The sequence below is a fragment of the Lonchura striata genome, chromosome 12 (assembly GCF_050655825.1).
Source record: "Lonchura striata isolate lonStrDom1 chromosome 12, ASM5065582v1, whole genome shotgun sequence".
In the NCBI taxonomy this organism is placed as follows: domain Eukaryota; kingdom Metazoa; phylum Chordata; class Aves; order Passeriformes; family Estrildidae; genus Lonchura; species Lonchura striata.
In genome coordinates, this window is record NC_140714.1 from 5,686,032 (window position 1) to 5,711,196 (window position 25,165).

At 42.7% G+C, this 25,165-nt stretch overlaps 1 long non-coding RNA gene across 1 annotated transcript in view; it reads left to right on the forward strand.

The window, feature by feature from the left end:
* Positions 1-24,813, forward strand: part of LOC146766235 (uncharacterized) — an 81,978-nt gene extending 57,165 nt beyond the window's left edge. The window contains exon 4 of the long non-coding RNA XR_014958107.1: positions 1-24,813. This exon is cut by the window's left edge and continues 18,457 nt beyond it. This is a non-coding gene — a long non-coding RNA (uncharacterized LOC146766235).
* Positions 24,814-25,165: the final 352 nt, after the last annotated feature.

Below are 25,165 nucleotides of genomic sequence, written 5' to 3' on the forward strand. Positions count from 1 at the left end.
ACATTTTTAAGTACGTATAGTGTCCCTGGTCTAACTAGGAGGCCCTCAGTAAAACCATTCCAAAGTATCTTTTAAAAACAACTCACTGAATAGCATTAAGTCTCTGAAAAGACAGTCTTCTACAGAATTATACTGGATTTAATTGAGCTTACCTTAATTCACTTTGGAAACAAAAATCAAATTATTGCTCTTTTAGTCATGAATAATGATCCCTACAAAAAAGTAAATATGATTCATCAAATTTATTTTACTCTGGTATCTACTTTTAATGTGGATGTATTTCCCTAGTTTTGCTATGTAGACAAGCCCTACAAGGTAAATTTGGAATAAATCAGAAGTTATTTCATGACTTCAAGATTCAGGAAGACAAACACAGCTGACCTGAGCTGTGCATGTTGGCTCTTGCATGAAACAGGAGTTTGCTCCAAATTACTTTAAAAAAATCAGACCCTCTCCAAAACACTGATGTGCACTGGTATAACAGCACATTGTGCTGCTTTTTCTCACCATCAATTTATTTTTAGAGCAGAATTTTTATAATGGGGCTCTTCATATTTAAATACAAGTAGATATACTTTTTTTTGAGTTTACAGAACTATTAAAACAAAAACAAAAAAAATATAAGCCATATATTTATGGAGCTACACTGGCATGCTATCATATGATGGTATCTCATCTAGGTTTTTAAAATCCTGAACTTTGTTTTAAATTTAAGCAAACTTAATCTGTCAGAATAAATCTGCTTCATTAAGTATAATGTTAAAGCCTTGGCTTTATTTGGCATGCACAAATAAAAAACTGGAAAAAAATTTGATAAGACCTTTAAGGTGCTCTGGGGATAACATAGTCTATTTAAATCAATAGACAAAGAGTCAGAAAATCTGGTTTTTAGAGGTTTTGGATTTACAGGCACCCTTAGGGAAGAATTTTTGGTAGCACTGTGTTGCTGAATTACAGAAGTGCTTTATAAATCTCAGCTGTTATCTCCAGTAAAGTCTCATAAATGCAGGCTGCTGGGTTTGATTTACCCAGACTGGCTGGATTTCACATGGATTTTTCACAGACATTTCCTGGGGAAGGTGCTGAGCCCTGCCCTGTTTCACAGGTTCTCCTGGAAGTTGATGACTTTTAGTTGCTGCTTTCATATCCTCTGTCTAAACCTTTAAAACTCTTCAGTGTTACACCTGCTTACCCTAATCAGACACTGAAAAAATTGATTATTTTTGAGGTAGAAACCTGGTTCCCATTCACCCCAACACAGAGATGTCCTTGGGTGTCAGCCCAGGCCAACTTTCACCTGGACAAGCCCCTACAATGCCTCCAAACTCACCAGTGCCACAGGACCTGCCAGTCAAATGTTAAAGTTGAACAAAATCGGTAGAATTTCACTGAAATACTTCATATGATCTAGAGAAAAATAATTAGGTTGGCTTTCAGCTCTTTTATTACTGTCTGCAAAATGCCTTGAGATCAAGTGTCAGATATTGGTTGCAAACTAAAAGAATAACAAAAATTAACCAGACTGGGACCATGTGAGTTCTCCCAGGAAGTGCACAGTGCTTGAAGGAGCCTGAGCAACATTTCTGCTGAAACCTGTGGACCAATCCTTTAACCAGGACCATTCCTATTTTGTGACCATTGGGGAAGGATCACCTTAATAAATGGAGCAGCCAAGAAACTGAAGAGGACATAATTTCCTTTACTCTGTTGAAATTCCCTTTCTGTTGAATAATTTCCTTTACTTCTGTCCATCCTAGAGGATCTGGCTTGTAGGGAACCAGTCTTTTCCAATCTCCTCTTAGAAAAATCATTAAATGGCAGCCGACCTGAATGAAATAGGACACTTGATTTTTACCAGCTGAGAATTCTTTAGATGAAGGAGAAATCTGTGCTTACCATAGTCTTGCCACCAGACCTCATTTATTCCTCTCAGGGCACACCACACCCATTTTTAGATGCATTGAGCTGATTGTCTATTTTTTAATTGCATCAGTAATATTTTATATGTGCTGAAGCAGTATTAAAATTTAAATTATTTCAACAAGCTAGTAATTTATTTTCCACCTGGCAGACAGACAGTCTCTCATGCATAAGAGTAGATAAGAAGAGTGAGAGATGCTGTACTGGATGTACTTTAAGACTAAAGCACCTTCTGCAGTCCTGGAGGGTGAAGAACAGACTCTTTGATGTAGTCATTGTGGTTTATTGATCCTATTAACATTATCTTGTGGTAAAATCAATGCTGGAGTTTGTCTTGCAGGAGACATGTAAATGAGAAGATGAAAAAGCATGCCAAGGCAAGTGGTTTCCTGATGGAAAAAGAGATATGAAAAGAAATAATGGGAGGAAAGGGTGTGCTAAGCCAAGGTAGAACTTGGGGACAGGGCAGTGAGAACAGGACCTTGCCAGGAGTTGTCCTTGCAATTGAAATGTGCTGTGCCTCCCTGTCCTGTGTCTGGTGAATCCCTCAGTCACACAGAGCATTGAGAAAACCCAAACATCTTGGATGGGAGAGACAAAAACATGAAAGGAAAATCTTGGGAATACCTTGCACTCCTTTTGAAGGGTTTTAAAGGATTTTTAGAATCAGATTTTCAAGTAACTGAAATGACAGCATTAACTTGGAATAAGATAGTATTTTTCCCCTATTGAAATAATTGAATATTTTCTTTCTTAATATGACCAACTCTTTGCAATCATCATGAATTCGTGCAGTCCTTTGGCTGAAGGATGCTGCATTTTTAAAGGGAGCTTTAAGGACTTTAAAGGAGCTCAGGATGTACCCAGGAAATGAGATCTGGAGGTAGCTCTAACAGCATCTTTACCTTTGTGTGTGGCTGCGGTGGGGCAGCATCACTCCCTGAAGGCTCAGGGGTGCACCCAAGCTGACAGGACAAAATAAATCTGAGCTCTGTGATAGCTGAGACTGAACACAATGAAACATCAATGTCCTCTACACTCATTTGGAGAGAATGGTGGTTTCTTTCTTTCAGAAGTTTGGGAGTTTTGTTCTTCACACATCAAGAAGTCCACCTCTATAACAATATGTTCTTAATGGCCAATTAGTGGGTTTCCAAGCCACAATCCATATTACAGAATGACAAATTAGAAGTTTGGTGTGAGATCATTTTCCTTCTGCAGTACATCTAAATTAGTGTGGCTTCATTTGCTGGGCAGCTTGGTCAGATGAGCTGTCTTTGCATGAGTGAGTGTATAACTATTAGTTTTTTTAAAGTTCATTTGATCTGTAAAATATGAATTTATCCAATTCTCTGCTCTACCAGTTCAGACAGCTTATTAATGAATGGTAAAATAATATTTCTGGTAGAAATTTCAGTGATGACACACAAGCTGTACATTATAATCTCATCCCCCCCCCAAGCCCCTCTCATCAATATTTACCAAATCATCACCTAAAAAAGTGCCAAGGAAGAAGAGAACAGCTGCACTGTGTGAAAAGTGTCCTGTCCCTGGCAGCAATCAGGGGCAAATGGTTAAGAACACAAGTTAGGGCAGGTCTAGGTGTTCTCTGATGTCTTTGGGCCATCCCTGTGTTAGGGCTTCACCAACCTGGCATCTGGACCTTTAGGAGAAAACCTGCCTATCAGTGAGTTCCCTCTTCCCCTTTTGAATCTATTTATATTCTTAATATATATTTTTGTCAGAAACTTTTGTGGGGGTGTTTCTTGGGGTTGTATTTCTTTTGGTTCCTTTCATACCTGCTCCCTGGTACATTCATCAGGCTATCTGGAGCTCCTGCTTTTATGAGAAATAGTGAATAATCTTTCTTGCCTAGTATTGATTCATCAGTCACTGTAGATTTGTATTGTGTCCTCGCTCAGTTACTTTAATTTTAGTACATAAGCAAGGGAGCCTTGTGCAGGCCTTCTGCCTATGGCTCCTGGAGATGCTGATGGTCTCCAAGGTGTGTTTTTAGGAACTGGAGCTGCTGTCTGTTGATCCTGGAGCAAAACTTGCTCACCCTGTCCTCTGAGCCTGAACCCAGGCAGGATGAGGCCATAAGCACATCTGCGTTGAAGCATTTTTCCAATAAAAGACCCACAAAACCCCATTGTTCAAAACCCCCAAAATGACTAAACAGATAGATGGACTCATTAGTAAGCACAGACTCCATTACCAATTTAACATGAGGAGCAATTTAATTGAGACCTAGACTGCTTTGTGTAGCTTCGTTAGTGTAATTGTGTAATGCATATTGATTTTTCATGGGGCCCAAATCTTCTTTTCTTCATCTTGTCTAAGAAAGCCTGTTAAGAAATTATTAATCACATTATAATTGCTTTAAGATCTATGCTCTAATTAAAACCATAAATTCTTTATTACATCTTTATTTTAATTAGATATCCAGAAAGACAATAATTTTTACAAGAAAACTCATGCAATCAAATTACCCCACTTAGCAATGCTTCAAAGGACCTGTGCTTAGGACACACAGACTCCAACAGGACTTTGTAAATGAAGACATGCAGGATTCTAGTCATAATCAGAGTTAGATGTCCCCTGAATATAATTAAGTAACTTTACAAAAAGATCTTCTCTATGCAACAAAACTGGGTTCATCCACAGGAGTCAGACTTTACTTTTTCCTTTTGTTTTTCTTTTGTCTTTCAAAAATGTAGGCATCGAGAAGCATGTTCTGAAATTTTAAGAGCCTAATGAAAGGTTTAAAATATAATCCTACTGTAATGAAAATAAGCTTATTATCATAACCTCCTTCTGGTATTTTCTTCTGGGTGTCTTTGTTCCAGCTGTGATAGGTAGGCTTTAGTTGCCAGAAGGAATTAAAAATAAGCATATTTCCTCATCTATGTGGAAGGACCTGGTAATTTTCTCATTTATGTTGGGAAACTAAATTCTGGAGATCAAAGTCTAGCCTAGAATTGGTGTGGTTGATTTTTTTTAGTTTTTGAACTGTGGATCCGACGTGTCTTTTTTATTCGAATTTTAAGATGCTTTGAAATCACACTTTTTTTTTTAAGATTAAAGTTTTAATGTCTGTAATGTGAAATAGCATGTGGTTTGAAATACTTGCTAGCCCACAATTTACTTAGTTTGGAGTCCAAAACTCTATCTGAAAGGTTAAAAACTCAGACTGAAACATTTCTTACTATCCAAGCATGATTGAAAGTTCACCTTATCCCAACTAGGGGAAAAATGCCTCAGAGTGTTCAAAATGTTCAGAGAGAAAACCTTATGGATTCCCCACCTGAAGGCTGGGTTTGTGCCAGAAATCTTTATCACAATTTTGGAATCTCTATCTGCCATGGGTGATTTAGTCATGGCCAAAGTCTCATTGCAGCCAGGAGAAGAATCTGTGCCAAACAAAACATGTTTTATCCATATTTATGGAGAAATGTACAGGCTCGTTCCTTAGTGCAAGGCAGATTTTAAATTCTGGCTGTGAGCAGAGCACCAGGTGTAAACCACAGTGATGTCTGTAGCAGCAAAGAATGGCCAGAACCCATTTTCCTTGAAGGATCTGGAGTGTCTCCTTTCAAATCCCAGAGCAGCACTCCAGAGTGTGCTGCTATTTAGGCTGACAAGATCTGACTGAAAAGGCAGCTCACAGCCTAGCAGTTGGTAAATGGTAAAAAAAATGGGTTTATTTGCCACTAACTCCCCCACTCATCACGGGGGAAGCCCAAGTACACAGGCAGGGCATTGCCAGACACATCACTTGTCAGGGAATGTCTTCTGGTCACCGGATGCTCGTTCAGAATAGCTGCAATAAGCTGTTGCTGGAGGTTTTGTGACAGTGGCAATTGGATGTGCAGCTCTGGCTCAGCTGTGACCCTCATCTGTGCTGGGCACTGCCTGCCCATCTCAGACAAATTCGGGGGCTGCAGCCCCAAACTGCTCAGATGTCAGCTGAGACACAGAAAGAGGGACCTGCACATGTTCTGGTACTGTTTCTCCTCTCTTCTTCCTCCCCTTTTAAACACCTATCAATGTTTCCCAGCATTTTTTACAGTTCTGTGTGGCTATTGCTTTCATTTAACCTCTGCTTATTTGTGGACTAAACTGCTGGTGGCTTTCTCATCTCTAAGGCATGACAGATGGTGACAGAGTAAATGGGCTCAGGGTTTAGGTGCCTCATCCTCGAAGTAATGCCTCCACCTGGAACCTGACACCAAAGTCACTGTCATGGGCACCTTTCCATTTGTTTTAATGTATTTTGAATCAGGAAAGCTTGATACAGTGTAGGGAAAAAATGTAAGTGGAAATGTTTGAAAAATGTGTACATATTCCCTAGAAGCTCCTGAGCTGACAATGCAGAGTTGTCCCTCAGAAGGATGATAGTCCTGGCTTCCATCTGAGTGAAAATGGAATTACAGGGGTGGGAGGATGCAGGAAAGCCTCTGCTGGAGGTGCAGAGGGCTGCCTGGCACAGGCAGATTAGCAAATAGATCTAACAGCCTTTCCAGGAGAGCCCTCCTCTGCCTCAAACCTTTCTTGTAAAGCTTGCAAGGTAGATCTGCCCTGGCTCCTGCTTTAGAGAGTGGGAACATGATGGGGTTTCTTTTTTTAGACTTGAGTTCTGAGGCTTTGCTTTCCTGATATGTCTTTGCTTAGGCTGGAAACAGCTCAGCAAGTCTTCAGTGGGAGTTAAGCAGACTGACTACGAGGCTGGGAGGATGTTTTAAATACTCAAGTTGAACAGCTGTAGTAGGGAGTGGAGGGATGTGCCTCACCCAGAGCCCAACTTCAGCTCCATGTCCTCTGTGAGGGAAGATTTGCTGAATCTCTGTTTTTATTGTGACTCCAAAGAACAGAATATGCCAATGTCTGTAGCTCGACTGTTCCCCTCACACATCATCTAGCTTCAGTTATACAAGCAGGGGTATTGTAATTTATGAACCTGGGCTTAATGAGATTTTTCCCCTAAAAAAGGACTAAGAAGGACAAAGTTTATCTTGGAGCCTGCTAACAAACAGAAACAAAAGGCTGAGGATGTAAAATATTAAGTATAATTAAATTATGAGTATATTAAAAGTTATTAAATTAATAGTCGTTAATTTGTAGAGATCAAAATACAGTGTGAGACACTTGGGAATTAATGTGGTGTCTCTAAAGAGCAACCTTAAATATAGGAAACTTTATATGCCTCTATCAAGAGATCAGATCCCTATTTGATCATATGCTGCCCAAATAGAAATGAAAGCAATAAATAGGCTTCCTGTCATGTAGGAAATTGTCTGTAAATACATTTTAGCAGCAAATCAAAAGAGATTTTAGACATATCTGGATTTTGATCTCCACTTAATGCTAAAGACTGCTGTTCATTTCCTGGGAATCCCTCGGTGGGTTCACTAGACTCAGATTCAATATCTGTTCCTTTAACAATCAAAGAACATACATTAAGCATCTATTTATTCATATAATTTGTATATATTTAGTATCCCTGAGTCACTTATCCTGTATGTGAACTGATGCCCCTCTTGGAGAAGCAAATAGCCTTTACTACTACAAATGTCAGGGAACTTATTCTCAATTTTTTATTAATGTGACAAAGGGAGGGAGATGTGACATTGACACTACTGAGCAGATATGTAAGAAAGGAAATGCCTAAAAAAATTGTGGAACTCATGGGTGCAGGATGCTGCAGGACCGAGAGAATAAAAAAAATCAATGGGAAATTAATTGAAAAAAAGGTCAATTGGAGGCCATTTAATAGATTCTAGCTTTTAGATTTCTGGGAACTGAGGGTTTTGGTTACTCAAGACCATGCAATTGTCATAAGAAATAGGGCATCAGTTATTGGACACTGAGAGAAGATATTAGGCTAGAAATTCATGTAAATGAGCAGCAAAGCAAGAGATGTCCAGAGCAATAACTTATTTGAGCATGGCCAGCAGACCTGAGAACACCAAACCTGGCCAAGTCTGTGTCCTGTTCAGATTGGAGAAGAGTTTGGAGGGCACACAGATCATGGTGCCAGCTGCTCACACAAGGTAATTTTGCCTGCCCACTGATTGTCCTCAGCACTGACAGTGGGACACAGCCAGTGTGGCACTCAGGAGTAAGTTGTATGGAAAGCTGTTTTAAGTCATTTTGTGTTTCTTACCTCCATGCAAACAGGAGCCAAACTGATGCCAGGGAGCTTCACACATGCTCTCCTCACTGCTGGCATCTCTCCTCCCTTCCCAACCTCTGCCTGGATCGGTGCTTTTCTCCTGACCAGAGGCAGAATCTGTCCCTTCCTTTCTGTGCCTGGCCCTGGTGAGACAGTGAGGAGATGGCCAGTGCTGCTCTGGTGATGCTCAGGGCACTGGGGTACCTGCAGGGAAAGCTGTTTGCCAGTGGGACCAGTCTGTCCAGCCTGCTGCCTCCTGCTCTGGAAGAGTTGTTTTAGCTGTGAAACGCCAGAATTGAGCTCTTGGTGAGTGAACAAGCCCTCAGCTGTCAGTTTTTGGGGGCTTGAGATCCATAACTACAGTTTACCACTGCTGAGGATGGGCTGCTCTGTGGGATGCTCTGCCAGTAAAGGCAACAAGAGGAAGAGGCAGCTAGAGTGCAGCAAGTGTTTCGCCCATCAATTACCCCCAATTCTTCATCCAGAAAGATTAAAAGCTGTTTGTTTGCTGTTATGTGTAATGTCATGCTCTGTTTGTCATCTTATCAGCTCCCCTGGGATCACAAGACAGGCCTGAATGCTACAGTGCCACCTTTCAGAAAACAGCCTACTAAAACTAATTAATAGTGCACCCTAGTTAACACATGCAAACTTGGCATTATTAGTCTAATTAAAAGGATTTTAACAACCTGAGTTTCCTTCTCTCTCCCCCTCACAAATTCCAACATATGCAAGTCAAGTAAATTAAACCTATTAATCACCATTGGTGCAAATGATATAGGTGCTTATAATGCAGGCTTGTCTCTGAAGAGAGGCACTAACAGACCTCGTTATGTTTAATTTCACTCCTTAGCAAAGGATAATAAATACAAATTGTAACATCACAATAAAATATTTAATTATTCACGAGTTTGGTAAGAAACATAATTAGCTTACTGGTATGTGTCTTCATTTGGGTGATAATGGATCCAATTTAGGAGCCTAACCATTTATGGGTAAAGGCTGAAAATGTGAGGTTTGCTAGGACATTATTGCTTAAATATATAGAGAATGAGCCCATTTCCACAATCTCCATTACCTCCTGTGCAGAGAGCTGTGTGGACATCCCAGCTCAAACTGGGAAAACTGGAGCTCTCCCGCCTGGGACAGGTTTGGGTTGATCTCTTCAGTCTTGTACAGATAAGGAAAGCTGAGGGCTGATAGTGTTTCCACAGGTGATACTGGAGTAATCCCAAAGAATAACATTTTAGGTTTAATAATGGTGTGGTTTTAATGTGCTGCAGGAAGACTCTGCTCTGGGTTTTGAAATTCGGGTGTTTTCATTCAGCTCCATGAGAGAGGAGGCACAGCTGTCACAGGGGGTTTAGGTTTTCCCCATTTGCAAAGGGGAATGGGCTGGATGGAGAGCATGCTCATCCTTCTCACCTCCATCCCTGGCCACAAGGCTGAAAATAATGAAAATATCCTGAGAGCTGCTGTGGATGGACCTGTGGCTTGCAGAGGTGCTGCTGCTGGAGTTAACCTGAGGTAGGAGGCACCAGATCTGGCTGCTGCTGTTTGCTTTTATGGGACCCTAATTTTATTTATTTTATGTTCTCCTTATTGCACGCATTTAGGTGACAGATGTGTGCGTTCCTTAATCTCTTTCCCATTACCCTATGAAATTGCAGCCGCGTTTTGACAGCTTTCAGACAAAGATAAAAGAGGAGAGAGGAACTTCAAACATATGGAAATTTGCAGATAGCCTGGACTGACTCCTGGTGAGGAGATCACTGAGCACAGTTAGAGGAATTAGTTAAGACTGGTGGCCTTTGAGTTGCTGGTGTGTGCCTGCAGATGTGAGGGGAAGCTCTGCCCCAGCAGCCATGATCCCAGCTTTTGATTATAAATCCTACAGGAGCAAAGGGAGCTTAGGAGGGGATTAATGCTCTGAACAGATTAGTTCAAATTGTGTTTTCAATGCATTTGCCACGCACCCCCACACTGTGACCTTTGCTTAAGAATAGCAAAAGCCACCAGGAAACCCAGGATGTCTGAGCACCTGTGTGATGCAGCCAGTACAATTCAAATTTCCTGTGCAAGGTAATTAACAGTGGATTGTTTGGTTTGGCAGAATATGCTGTCTTACCACAAAGGGCTTGGGAGCTTTACACCAAAATGAGTAACAAGGCACTGTATTTTTGCTTCATCTGAATTATTTTGCTTTATTTGCCATACCCATTTTACCCTATCACCTTTACCCTGTCTTTATCCCCATCACCATTTCCAATCTAAACAAATTTTCAAAGAAACCCTTAAACCATAAATTTTATTATCTCTCTAAAGAAGACATTCAAATTAGTGCAAGAGAGTGTGAATATAAACTTGCAAGCAATGTAATAAATGTAGTGTATTATTTCTTTCTCCACTAATTCTTCTGAGCAAGATTTACTGCCTTGGTGAGGCTTTTTTAAATAAATTAAATATAACATGAACTAGATAGTTGTTCACATGGAGCTAGAGCTGGAGAGGCTCATTAATCACTAGTTTAAATCCCAGAGTATCCAGTCATCCTAATTAATGATGCAATGCTGAACTTTTCTCTGGCAGAGACAGCAGCACCAGGCTCTTACCCAGCTCAGCTGATAGGGACTGAGTGAGCCAGAGGAGATGGAGCAGCCCTTTGGACTGGAGAGGCTGAGCTGCTACCTGGGCACTCTGCACCCCTGTGCCAGGCAGTGCTGGCCAAAATCAGCTGTCCCTGTCCCCAAACAGCCACGCTGGCAGCAGTGGGGCTGGTGCAGGTTTGGGGCTGCTCCTCTGGGGTGAGCTGCACCCACTGCTGCTCCCCAAACATCAGCAGGTTCCCTGAGATGTGGCAGGGAGCATCCTGCAGTCTGACCTGGGCGGTTCTGTCTCCAGCAGGTGCTCCAGGGACTGCTGGAGTGGAAGGGGGCAGATTTATAGGGAGGGTTTCTGGATTTCTGGGAAGCTGCTGGCCAGGGGCTCCTCTTGGCAGAGGTGCAGCCATCAGGACAGAAGCCATCCATGTCTGAGGTCTCCCCTGAATCCTCTCTGGGCTCCTGGTGCTCCATGCACGGGAGCAGAGCAGCGTTTGTGCAACCAGTGAATAATTAAAGGTTGTGGAATCGAAGCTCGCTCTTGCAATAGGAAAATCATAAATCATAATCCCATTATTCAAATGAATTTACCTGCTCTTTAGGGTTCCATTTGTTCTGTATTTCATTTATCTGTATTTCTAAGACAAATCATTCACTCTGTTCCAGTGCCTTTTTCTTTTCATGTAGTGCTTTAGCATGTAAATTTTTTGCATTCCTCACAAATTCCAGGGAAAATACATTGTCTTTTGGTTTTGTGGTAGGAGTTTATTATATATTAGCAAGAAACTCCACTAGGAAAGTGTTTCATCCTGCCTTGGAGGATGAGGGACCTACTTAGGCCCTAGATTAGCAAAGCAACAAATTACCAACTCCATTGCTTTTTTGCAGCCCTGCTGCCTGAAGTTAATTAATTAGGTGGTCTTGAAGGGCTGAACTTTGCTGACTTTGGGGATAGAAGAGGTTTTGTTCCTCTTTTCTTTTGTTACAGGCAAATTCTTACAGGAAAAAGTGAGCCTCAACTCAGTCTCAGCACATGGAAAATCTGCATAAAATGAGTTTTGCAGTTGCACGATTATTGTAGACTTGAAGTTTTTCTTGACTGTTCTTATAATTAATTTAACCACAAGAGCTCTTAGGGCTCTACTTGCCTAATTCCAAACATAGAATCAGGGGTTTACAGCAGCAAATAATTTTTATTCTTGTTGATTTTTAGCCTGGCTAGTGGAAGCTGGGAAATTTTACCATATGTAATTTGAATTATTTCATGAAACATTTAATAAGAGCCTATTTCATTCTTCACTAATGCAAGTTGATAAAAGAAGGATGATGTTATGGTTAATGTAAATCATAATTATTACCAGGTGCATCACTGAACTGGGAAATTGTGCTAAAAATGTAAGTTTTGCTCCATTTCATATTGAAAAATTACTTTGCAGCCTGACAGCCATTAATCTCTGTTACAGGAATGTTATTCTTTATTTTGGTGAATTACAGAGCTAAGGCATAACAAGGCATAAATTATCAGGCCACAGGAGTCCACTTTGCTGAGCTGGGCTCAAGCAAGCCCTGATGATGAGAACCAAACCACCCATGTCCCCACCACCCTGGGGGCACCTCAGCTCCACACAGAGCCAAGCCCTCAGCAGCTCTGCTCCCCAAAACTTTGCTTTTGGACATGCCTAAAATTCTTTGGCAGACCAGCATTCCATCTTTGTAGGTCCCATGGGGCTGTACCCTGGAGAGATTAGTGGGCTGGGTGCTCTTCTGTTTGCTGAATCCTCCCTAAAAATAGGTTTTCTCATAAAAGAGGAAGAATTGAATCCAACAGCTTCACTTTAAAGCAGGATGAGATATCGGTGTTTGGTACTCAGCTCTGGAGGGGGAATGCAAAACTCTGTTGATTTATTTGTTCCCGGGGGGTGAATTTGCTTATTCCATGGTAGAAGCTTGAAGTACACCCTATCTTGTAATAAAGATGCTTTGCCAGAAGTGATTATCTCTTTTGGGCTTGGTGGATGGGGAAGCAGGGCTCTGATAGTGCTGTGTGTAGTAAGATCTGTTCTGCTAACAGACAGAGTACTTGTACAGGGGAATTTTTATCAGAAAATACCTAAACTTCCTCAGAGCAAAGTGCTGCTCACCTCAGTTTATGCCACAACATCAGAAATATAGAATCCTAGTATTTTGTGCTTTATAAGCAGAAGAAACAACTAAACATGGGTTTCCAAGCACTGAATTATTCAATAGGAGTGTGTAGGTTTTTGAGATGATTCTCCACAAGGCTTTTCATCTGCTTCCACTGAAGTAGTTTTGGTTGACCCTTCTTTATTTACTGTGAATCCAGCTTCCAGGCTACTGATTCCATGACAGGTATGAAATTCAGAATGCACTTTGCTTTTTGATAGTTATGCCTTTCTGCATACAAATGATATCTCTTCCCTTCCTCTCACTTTTGGCAGCTGCTCCAAATCAGTGTAATCATTGTCACTCTTCACAGCAGTGTTTTAAAAAACAGCACAGGTCTGTCCATCAGCACATCATCACTTAAACCTAAGGATGTGAATCTCAGTGCCCCCTCTGAAATGCCTGTATCTCCCATTTTGTTGAAGCTCCTTTTACACAAATCGCTGCCCAAAAGCCCTGAGAGCCCCTCCAAAGCTTTTTATTGATTGTGCAAACAATATTTCTCAGAAGAATCTTTATTAAATCCACCCTCACATTTTTTTCTGCACTCTTCATCCTTGACAACTTCCCAGGACAGGATGAGCAGTTTTGATAACATAACTGAGGGATAGACCAGAGCAGTCTGCCTGCCTTTAGTGACCATTTGTAATTTTGGCTGTCACCCTCAGGCTGCCAGGGAAAGGAGCTGGGCTGGACACTTGGGCATCTCTGGTCTCCTCACTTGCAAAATGCAATATTGGAAGTGTTAGAAGTGCACAGCAAAGCTGAAGTGCAGCCTGTGAAAATGATGATAACAGCAAATGGGAAACCATTTAATAAGAGATGTGTTGGTCAGGTTGACAGCACTGTGAGAGTCTTGGCAAGCCTGGAATGTGTGCCCTGACAGTGCAGAGTCAGCAGGAAAGTCCTGAGGCAGCTGATGATTCTGTTCAAAGTGGCTCAACAGATGCAGCTCCTGTTGCATTCAGGATTTGCTGCAAGCATGTGACAGCAATGTGGAGCTGCCCTTTACCTTAGCAAGGCAAGAAGTGAAATTAAATACATTTCCCTAAAGTTGGTGCTCAGCCCAAATGGTGTTCACAGGCTCATTAGGAACTAACCTGATTAAATTTGGTTTGCCTAGGAATGTAATTCTGGGAAGCAAGCTACAAAAGATTCCTGAAAAATTACTGGCATTTTCCATGCCTTAGCATCTGGCATATTGTTCTATAGAAAGCTTATTTCTCCTGGAAAATATTGAAGTGAAAGTGGTTTTAGTAGGACCATTGCCTGCACCACAAACATTTCTCTATGTGCCATTTTCTGGGCTCTTAAAAGAAATGTAATGTCTCAGCCAGAAAGAACAGATGTGAGGAAATTGCAAAATGGATGCCAGGCATCATGAATTAATTCTGCTGGTCAGATGTTCAACACCCCTGGATGATTGTGTGCTAATCTAAGAGTAGAGTAAATCAATCATTATCCAGGCTTGGGATATCTAGGTAGACCTTAGGAAGCCTCTTGATTAATATGCACATCCTCACCTAGATGAGGGTTAGCTCTGCAATTCATGGTTAAACTGAAGGCAGAAAGAATTGCTTTTTAATAACCTTGATAATAACCCTTCTGATAGCTCCATTTAGGCATCATTATTGAATAATAGCCTGTGCATGTCATCAAGTCACTCTGACATTAGAACAGAAAATACACAAATATCCTGGTCATGCCACTGATCAAAATAAGAGACATATCCTCTTCTGGGGCAAATTAACACAGTTCCCCTGGTATTAACAGAATGGAGTCAAATTTCTAAACAGACACCAAGGCAAAATGATGCTTTAAATTTTGATGCAGTATGTAAAAGATTTTACAGATTCTTTAAAAAGCTTTAATTACTTCTCTGCTGTCATTCTGACACTGCAGCATCAAAACTTCTGCTCAGTGGGTTTGGGATAGACCCAAAGGTCCAGATGGATGAGTAGCAGAGCTGGGGGAAGCTGAGCCACTGCAGACACCAAGCTGGGATAATCAGGGATATTACAGGGTGGTGAACCAAAGTTTCATGTTTCCATGATTTACAGAGCCATCTATCACAGCTGCCTTGGTGGCAAAGGACAGCAAGTCTGGGGGGGTGTGGTACACACACACAGAGAACCAAAAGTAGGGATATTCCTGCACCACTTGGAGCACTTTACAGAGGCAGGGGATGTGCTCATTACTGGAATATGCTGCCATCAGCTCACAAGTGCCAGCATCAGTAACACTACAGTGAGTTATTATTATATTATTATGAATTACATCAACTGCTCCTGCATCTGAGCTTGCTCCCGCCCTGGAATATCTCTGCTGGTTTCACTGGGAACAAGGCAGTGTCCAGCACAAAGCACTGATACTCTGCACAGTTAGCATAACTTCAGCCATGCATGGCACATGAAATACTCTTTTCATTGAGGTTTTTGTTTGTTTTTTCTTCCATTAAACCAATTACTAGCTAATCATTTTGTGTAAAATAACACAGTATGACACTAAAAGATCTGATCCATGCAAGCCCTTCATGTATAACAGCTTTGGTTTAATTTCATTTGTAGGATTAACAAACAAACAAACCAACCTAACAGCAAATCTGGGATTAATGAAAACAAAAATGAAGGGAAATCATTGTCACCCATGCTAAAGAAGTGTTAAATTATGTAAATTCTGTTTAAATTTTCAGCTCTGGTGGCATGAACCTAAGAGGAATCGTCATACCAGATAGACAACAAAATGAGCTAAAATGATGCAATCGTATTATTGGCTGTTTCTGTCAAGCTAACACTCCAGGGTCCCTGTCAAATTCCTTCCCCTTTTGTTTTTGTGGCAAGAATGAATTTGCTATGGTACCTGCCCTCTGTTTGTGCACCCAGTTCCCTGAAATTCTCCAGCATGAAGCATTTATTGGCTGGCAGAGAGGTGAGACCTGGGTGAACAGTAAAAATCAGTGACAGGAGTACAAAGAAGTGGATGTGACTGTAGGGGTACAGGGGTGTGACAGCATTCCCACTGCCTCATGATTTGTGGACCCTAAAGACTGCTGCCAGGGAGCTTGTAAATCACATTTCACTGCTTTGGAATTACTGTCAGCCACTCATAGCAGCTTTCCAAGGAGATCAGGATTGTCCTCCTTGTCCAAATGGGCAAGATGAGGGAGGAGGGGATGGAGAAGAGTTAGTGTGCTGAGCTTGCTCAGCATCTGCAGACCAAGCCCTTCTTTGGGATGCCTTGTGCACCTAAGGGCTGCTCTGTCCTGCTGCAGGGAATGGGCAACAGTTGGCAAACAAAGCCAATGATAATGAAAAGGAGCTATGTTCAAAGCACTTGACTTCTTCCAGGTGTATTCATCAGGGCAAGAGCTGTTTTTCCTGATTTAGGAAATGAAGGACATATTTGCTCAAAGTTCTGTCCTGAATGGCTCCTTACAGGCTGTAAGATGGCAAAGAAATGCTGCAGAAAAACCAGATTTTTTGAAGGAAGGTTTGAAAGAGCTTTTGCAGAGCAAACATTTCTTATTGCCCTTGTTCGGAGCACTCTGGCTCTGTGAGCATGTACAGCAATGATTTCTCCTCACCAAATCCTTCACGACCTGCTGTGGTCTGGTGCTTTGCAAATGCCAGGGCAGAACTCCCTAAAGAAGCAAATCCCAGTCTAAGTAAATCACACATGTAAACTGAAAGGTGCCTATAAATCACAGCACACTTTCATAACTCCATCCATACGTGAACAACATCTGAGGGCCCCTACATTAACAAGCTGAGGTGAACAGCTCTGTGGACAAATCTGTATTAGCTGCCAAGAAAATATGATTTATCAAAAAACTCTGCAACACAGAAAACTGATGCTTTCTCCCAGGTGGCTTTTTTCCCCCATCCTTACTACTTATAGCAGAAAGGAATATTTAGAACTGTCTGACAAGCCAATTAACAGTCAGCTGGTGTGCCCAGCACTGGTCACTGTGCAGCTGGACAGACTGTCACAGACCTAGAACCAGGAGCTCACTTAGTGCTCCCTCCTGCCCTGCTTCCTTCCAGCTGGGTGTCAAGATTCATCCAGGAGTAAAAACAAATTTTAGTGAAAAAGGCCCCTTGGGTTTTGCACTTGCCCCCTCAGCCTTTTGTTTGGGTGGATTTAGAAGTATTTTTGCTTCTCTAAGTTTTATTTTGCCAACTTTTCAGAACTCGTGGTAGCAAGAGTGAGGAGGATTTCATCATGAGGAGGATTTCATCACTGCTTACTGAGCTGGGGGATTTTGTTCTATTACCTCGAGTAGTGCTTAGCTACAGTTACATTTACTCCCAACAGTGCTGAGGCAAAATAACACAGTTTGCTGTAAAAAAACCCAAAAATTTGGTTGGGTTTTTTTTGTTGTTGTTTTTTTTTTTGTTGTTGTTTCATTTTGTTTGTTTTTTGTTTTGGTTTTTTTTTTTTAATAGAGTACCTCGAGTTCTTTATTTATCTTCATCTGTGAATACACAGTCAGAGCTCTTTCTTACGCATTGGTTGTACATTACAGATTCCCTAGATCAGTGGCTGTTTAATCAGCTACCCTGTAGAAGGAAAAGGGATACAAACCTTCCACTATTAGCATCACAGGAGCTAAATATACTCCTTTCTTGCTCCCTCTCTCTCAATGGAAGCTGACTTCTAATTTCCAAGCTTCATGCCTTCAAAAAGCCAGATGATGCCCATTTGTCTGCATGCTGCCATTTTTCAATAGCTAAAATACTTTTTCTCCTTCTCTAGGACTTATTCCCCTTATGTAATGGGCTTTACAATGTTCCAGTGGTTTAAACCAGTATTTGCTGCATTATTTTTTTTTTTCACATTTCCTAAAGCTTCTCTTTAAAGGTGAAGATAAAAATGAATCCTTCTCAACAGTGAGTTGGTCTCTTCTCTCACTTATTAGTGTGATGGTTTTGAGGCACTGATGGAGGGCAGTTAATCCTTATGGAAAAGGGAGAGGGAGATTCCCTCTGCAGGTCCCTGGGTCTGCCTCTGTTTCCCTCCCTTTCTGCAGTGTCTGATGGGGCTGTTTTGCAAAGCAGTCATGCAATGCCCACAGTGTCTGTAACATGCAGCTAAGTCAACAGCTTGAAGCTGTGTCTGTGCATTGTTTTCAAAGCAATATTGGATTTTAAACTCTTATCTCCAGATGTTAATTCATAATGGGAGCAAAGATGGAGCTTGGCTAAATTTGTAAAATAGTGGCCACATGTTCCCTTCATCCCCTCATTGCTTTTATTACATAAAATGCAAAATTTTATGTAATTCCCCTACTTCATGCAAAATTCCCCTACTTCATTTTTTTCTCCTATACAGAGAAAAGAGTTGACATCCAAAAACCCATTAAGTAGTGAGTTGGTTTCTTACATGAAGTCTTACTGCAAAGGGTTACAGCTTTCAGAGGGGTGAGATGAGGTTCAATATGAGTTTAAACTTTTGGTCCATTTTGACTTCTAGAAGCCAGATTGTTACCTAGCAGGGACTAGGGCACCTTTCAGTACACCCTGAGGCTGTTTTGGTATGTGCTGGCCTCCCACACCTTCTGTCCTGCTGGCTTGGGCAGCAGAAGACAACTTGTAGTCCTACTTTTAGTAATTACATTATGTGTGATTTTTCACATAGCTACAGAAAGACTAAATCCCTTTTTATTTCCATGCTTTAATTTTAGAGGATTTTCAAGTTTCGATTAGTCTGTGCAGTGAGAAAAGAGCACCAATGAATATGCAGGTCTCCAGTTTAGCCTTACAAGGGGAAACACCTAAAGTTCAGCCTCTCATTTGTTTGTGTGTATCTGGGGGAAAAAAAATTTGCTTTTCTGCTACAGTGGCAGCTGTTGAATTGGAGAGAAAAAGGATTTATTAAAGGTGGTAAGCAAGAAATTCAGAGAGGATGGAGAAAACTATGCAGCACTCAAGGGGAAACGATTCATCCATCGAGTCTGCAGCTTTTTGGGGCTACAGGGAAGAGCAGTTGGATGAAGTTGGTGGATGTTTAATCCATTTTCCCCCCGTGGGGCTGGCAGTGCTGGTGCAGGGTGACAGCAGTGACGGGAGCGCTGCCATCGCTCCTCGCCATGAGCCAGACGGGACAGCTGCCCTGGCTGGAGGAGGCAGAAACCTCTCACTGCCATTCCTCCTCCCTTGGTTTCCTTTAGGTAAAATCTGAATTTCTCCCTGTTCCTCCAGAGCCTGGGGAAACTACAGGGGAGGCAGAAGGAGGCACATCTGGAGTGGTGCAGCAGCTGGGCAATGCCTGGTGCTGCAGGGGATGCTGGTATCCTGTGAATGGCTGTGACCTTTTCAGTATTCCAGATTTTGATTGATTGGCCATTTCCCTTCTTTCCCATGCTGTAAACAGGGGATCTGTGAAATAGGTGGCCAAAATAAACACAGACTTACGTAGGCTAAGACAAATTTATATTGAATTTATGAGAAAGAAAATTTTGCTAACTCATTCTACCCGTAAAAATTATAAAGAGGAAAGAAAGTGACATAAAATCAATCCATTTCCATGACAAAGCTCATTATGAGAAGAGAAAATATAGTCTCATACTAACTTGTTCTCATTACTGTTCTAAGATTTATCATGTCAGGTGCAATGTGCAAGGGAGGAAAGAAAATCTTCCTTGCCCTTACCTTAAAAAAAAACCACAAAATAAACCAAATAAAGACAAAATAAACCAAACCATCCTCATCAGGTCCAGTGAGCATATATTTTGTCAATCCTCACAAGGGGCAGGTTTAACTCAAAGATGTGACTTTGAGGAGCCTTTCCAGGCTGGATGCTCCAGGGCAGGGCAGGTCATCCTGTCCTGGCTGTCACTACCAAACCAGCTCTTTCCTTGGTGTCAGTGAAAATTGGCACTCTGGAAGGAAGATGCTGCTTGAGGGCTTGACCAAGATGAAGGAAACCCCACTCAACACCCCTTAGCTGGTGGGAACAGGATGTGGAGTAGGAAAGAGCTGATGGAAAAATAAGCAGACCTGAGTTGCTCAGAGCTGGGAAAGGGAATTGCCATGGTCAGGCCAGCCCCAGGTTAGTCTGCTGCATTTTACCTGCAGTTCTCATTCTCATCTCAGCTTAAACACAGCAACAAGTCTAGGGTAGAAGCCCAAAGTTGTCTTTGCAGATGGATTGTGCTGTATTTGCCATGCAAGCCCACAGCCCTGGCTCTAAGGGGCCATTCCAGAGTCTGGTCTCATCCTCTCATGCATTGCTCCTTGTGTACTGCTGAACAGATGCAGTTCATTTTGGAGCTGACATCTGGTGCTGTCAGAGTACATAACTGGTGCTGATTTGCAATGCCAGCTGAATACTCTGACCTTTCTGGTGCATTTATAAGAGCTGATATTCTCTGTGTGCTCTATGGATACAGCAGGCAGTGTGTGGTGTGTGTGTTTTTTTGCAGGGATGACAAGGAAGAAGTAAATACACAAAACCAAGACTGCCAGGTCTGGCCGGAGTAAAATCCCACTGGTCAGCTGAAGAAGGGAAGGGATGACAGATAAATGGAGGCTGTAATGCCCTGATAAACACAGGCATTTCCTCAAATCAGGATTACCAATGTTGCTTCTCAATTCAATCAGTCTTCTCCTTATCCATGCAGGTAACATTCCCAGCCGTCTCCTCTTGCCTGTGGAAGATGGCACAGAAATATTGGGATGCTTTAGTTGGATGTTGCCCTCATCATCCCAAAATCTGGGAGGGCACTATTCAGTATCACTGAGTCTGGAACAAAAATTCAGGGGTAACCATACATCACATCACACATTGAATGCTGAGCTATCCTTGAAACCTAACCTAGCATGACTTGGGTGGGAATTTTATTTGGGGCAATGCAGCACCCTGTAGCAAGAACTGCTTCACTCTAGAAGTAGGGGCTCTCAGGACAGGTTAGGCTTGCTTTCCCATCCATTTTTCTGGGATTTGTATTGCTGTATGGCTGTAGTTCATTAAGGCTTTTGGTTTGCTTATTTTGTCTCAGTTTCATGGTGTGGCCAGACTGGGACATGGGGAATAGAGAGAGAGGCTCTTTAGGGATATGCTTTGCTTTAGCATCCAGCTCTCACCCACCCTAAAGCCTGCTGGCACAGGGAAATGTAGGACCTAACAGTGCAGACTGAGAAGGGCACTGGGTGCACTTGTGAAGTATGAGATGAAGAAGCAGAGGAAGGGGGAGAGGCCAGGACCTCCCCTCTTCAAATCCTCAGTGTCACACCCTGCTGGGAAGGAGTTGTGCATCCTCAGCTCTGCTTTGAACTTGCCCTGTGTTTGGAATTGCATCAAGTGGAAAAGCTGAGTGATCACAGGGCTGGGTGGAGCAGCAGAGCAGCTTCCACAGTGTCAGCAGAGATAAAAGTGAGGTGCAAATGTTTAACTGGCAAGAGGCTTGAGCAGTAAGTGATGTGATTTAGGGAGAATTGAACACATCTGTCCAAAGCCACAAGTTGGAGCATCCTTCCTCCATACAGAATCAGGGTCTCATACCTGTCTGAAGAGCAGAAAATGCCCACTGAAGGGCAGAACCTTATGCTTGGGTTTTTCAGATGCTTGGGTCCTTGAGCCTAAAGGAGACACAGTGTGTTTCTTGCAATGGTCTGTGTCTAAAAGCCAGAAGTTAAAATCTCTCTCCTTACAAAACTTGCTCAGAAAAGCCAAATTTGAAATGAGGCACTCCTTCAGCACTGGGACTAATAGAAGCTGATTTCTTCCAGTTGTTCTCTGCAGTTTGATTTTCTGGTGCCAGGAAGGAGCAGGTGAATGCTTTCCTGGGGTTTGGGTGCTGAAAACATCTTCTCCTGTGTGGGTTGCTCCATATATTATGATTTAAAACTGTGCAACTGAGAAAGGCCTGACTGCTTAAAAAGGCCTGTTTTTTGCAATAATGCTTTGTTATTGGACTCAAAATGAGTATACAGAAGTTCGGTAACTTTAAAAGGGAAAAAGAGCTAATTATATTTTTAACTTTGTAATATATAGAATTTTAAAAGTGGCAGTGGATTGGAGGATGAAATTGCTATTTCTCTAACTACACTGGTTAAACTAACATTTTATTAATTTTTTCTTCTTACAAAGAAGAATGTAGAACAATCATTATTTACATGAGCAGTGTGTCAGAACTTTAGTAGAAATATGTAAACATTAGAAGGTATAGAAAACTTCTAAAAGAACTTTAAAATTTTCAGAAGAACTATAAAAGAAAACACTCTTAAAAATCAGGGCAACATCAAGCAGCTCTCCTTTACACCTGCATGGGGACTCGCTGTCACTACAGACCCTCACTTACACTCCACTGTTAAATGTGTCCAGGAGAGAAATATCTTGTGCTGCAGCCACAGCTCCCACCCAGGGCTGCCTTGCAAAGCTGCCACTGTTGGTGCTGCAGCTGGTTGAGCACCTGAGCCCAGGAGCAGGGAAGTGGCACCAAGAAGCCCCAGTCAGCCCAGCAGCATGTAGGTGTGCAGAAGGACTGCCTCAGCCTGGCTGCCAAAAGCCACAGCTGACTCAAAACAAACCCCTTTTGTTCTCCCTCCTTGTTTCATGCAGTAAATAAAAATAAATCCTCCAAGGAGCAGAGCATTTAGGCTCAGCGTGTTCCTGTTTGCTCAGAGCACATCAGTCTGTTGTTCTTCCTGGCTAATCAGATAAGCAGGAACTAAAGCATTCTAAATTTGTTGTTCCGTTTTGTTCTAGACATAATCACTGCTTCGTGTTTGCTTCTAAAGAGCTGCATAAATACACATTAAATGCAGTGACATCTCTTTTGGGACTCAGTCCGGTGTTTCCTGGTTATTTTCTCACTTGGAGAGAGATTGGGTTCTCAGATAATGTCACATTTCTTGTAAAATCCTCTGTACTGTGTATAATGGATATTATAATGCTGGGCTCATTCTTGTCCTCTGCAGGCATAAGGGAGTTGGTGACACTGAATGTGGAAGAATAGCATGTGCCCACATACCACGTGTGAGAGCAGAAAAGAGCTCTCACTCTGGGCAGACATGAAGGTCATTTGGGACTGACACTTCTTGCAGTGCTGCCCCTTCACCCACCCTTCTCTCCTTCCACTCTGATTCAGCTCTCACCCCAGTTTGCAGGGGTCACTTTGGGTTAGTGCTTCGTGGTTCCTGCAGAACTGCTTGCTCCTCTTTCAATCTGGTTTCCATCACCCAGGACATGTGCTGTCACAGTTGGATTTTCAAAGAGCCTTGCTGCACATCACAAACCTAATGGCACTTCAAGCTTTCAAGACTGAGGTAGATACTGAAGTTTATAATCTGAATTCTTGACTGGCCAATAACTCTCCCTCCAGTACAAAAAGAGATATTTAATGCTGTGTACATTGATGGTGACTTCTAGAAAACTTCTAGAAAACTGAGCACTGCAATCTCTGCAGAATTCATAAACTAATTTTGGTCATCTTCCAGTGCTTTCTGAATTTGTTTCCTAGAGATGGGCAGAAGGAGGAATATTCTCAGTCCCTGAAGACAGTGGCTTCCAAATTCACCAATTCAGACAGTTGCCCAGCATTATTCCTAGAGCAGCAGTGACCTCAGGCAGGCACATCCCTGAGGGCAGACACATCTGGCTAGCTCAGAGCTGGAGGAGACTGAGCCCACATCTGTCCTCAGTGTGCCACTTAGTCACATTGGTTGTTTGGCTTTCATTTTCAGTTTTTTTCATTTTAGTGGAGAATCACACGAGCAGACTCATCAGTTTAATCCAACCCACAGGTAGGTTTTTGCATCAGTGAAAACTGATGTACATTTTCCCAGAAAGGGCTGTAATTAGTTAAAAATATCTATTGCAGTTTAGCAATTTCACTCTAATAGTGAGACGTGTACAAGCCACATGCACATCAGGTGAGATGCATGTATGAACACTAACAGCTACTGGGACAAATCCTGAGGGTGAACACTGCTCTGCCTGAGACAAACCTGTAACTGAGGTGCTGTGACACAGACGAAGCTGAAGCCCAGGCCTTGGCATTTTGCATCCCTTGGTATGCCAGGTGCTCCTCACATCTATACCACAATTTGTCACAGCTGGTTACATCCACACATCATGTTCAATACATTTCCCAGGCACAAAATGAAAGATGATCAGAGAAGTTCTGAAATACCTGACATGGGGAAAGTGGGAGATTAATTGCAGCATTAAGGCTGAGTATGGCACAGAGTGAGAGCTGGAAGAGCTCTGCTCCAGGGGAAGCATCTGCAGAGTTGCTCCTTGTGGAGGACCACTGTGCACCACTTTGACATTTTGGTTACTGATGTCACTGTCCCCAGAATCCCCAGTGTAAAAATGGTGTGGGCATGAGGTGGGAGAATGGATGGATGGATGGATGGATGCCCACCAACCCTGCCCTAAGCCCACAGAGAAGTGCTGGACTTGTCCTGCTGCCCACTGCCTCCAATCTCAGAGAGCATGTAGCATGGGATGGGAGAGCCCTTGTAGAAAAGCAAAATATTCTTTTCTTTTGTCTGTTTTTATCCCCCCTCCCAGGTCCGTGTGTATCTTGGGATAGAAAATGTCAGGCATAGCACTAAGACAGTCAGTTCTCAGCAGATGGGAGTCGGGGGGGAAACAAAACTCTTAAAAGTTTATGGCAGACGATAGTATAAAAAAGCAGCTAAAGCAAAGGAAACAGCCTCGGGGACAGAGGGAGTTCGGATGTCTGCTGCAGAGAGACGCACACGCTCCCTCTGCAGGAAAATGTGCTGCCGGCTAATTAACTACAGCCAAGCCCAAAGTTTTGGAGGGAAGCGCTGGGGAATGTGGAAACGCACGGGGAAGAACACGCACATTCCAAAGCAAGACCGGCGGGCTGAGAGCGTTCCGCGGGGGTGGTGTGAGCATCCCACGGGGATGGTGAGAGCATCCTGAGGGGATGGTGTGAGCATCCCGCGGGGGATGGTGTGAGCATCCCGCGGGGATGGTGTGAGCATCCCGCGGGGGATGGTGTGAGCATCCCGCGGGGGATGGTGTGAGCATCCCGCGGGGGTGGTGTGAGCATCCCGCGGGGGATGGTGAGAGCATCCCTCGGGGGATGGTGTGGGCATCCCATGGGGATGGTGACAGCATTCCATGGGGATGGTGAGAGCATCCCATGGGGATGGTGTGAGCATCCCACGGGGATGGTGTGGGCATCCCACGGGGGTGGTGTGAGCATCCCATGGGGATGGTGACAGCATCCCATGGGGATGGTGAGAGCATCCCATGGGGATGGTGAGAGCATCCCGCGGGGGTGGTGTGAGCATCCCGCGGGGCCGCG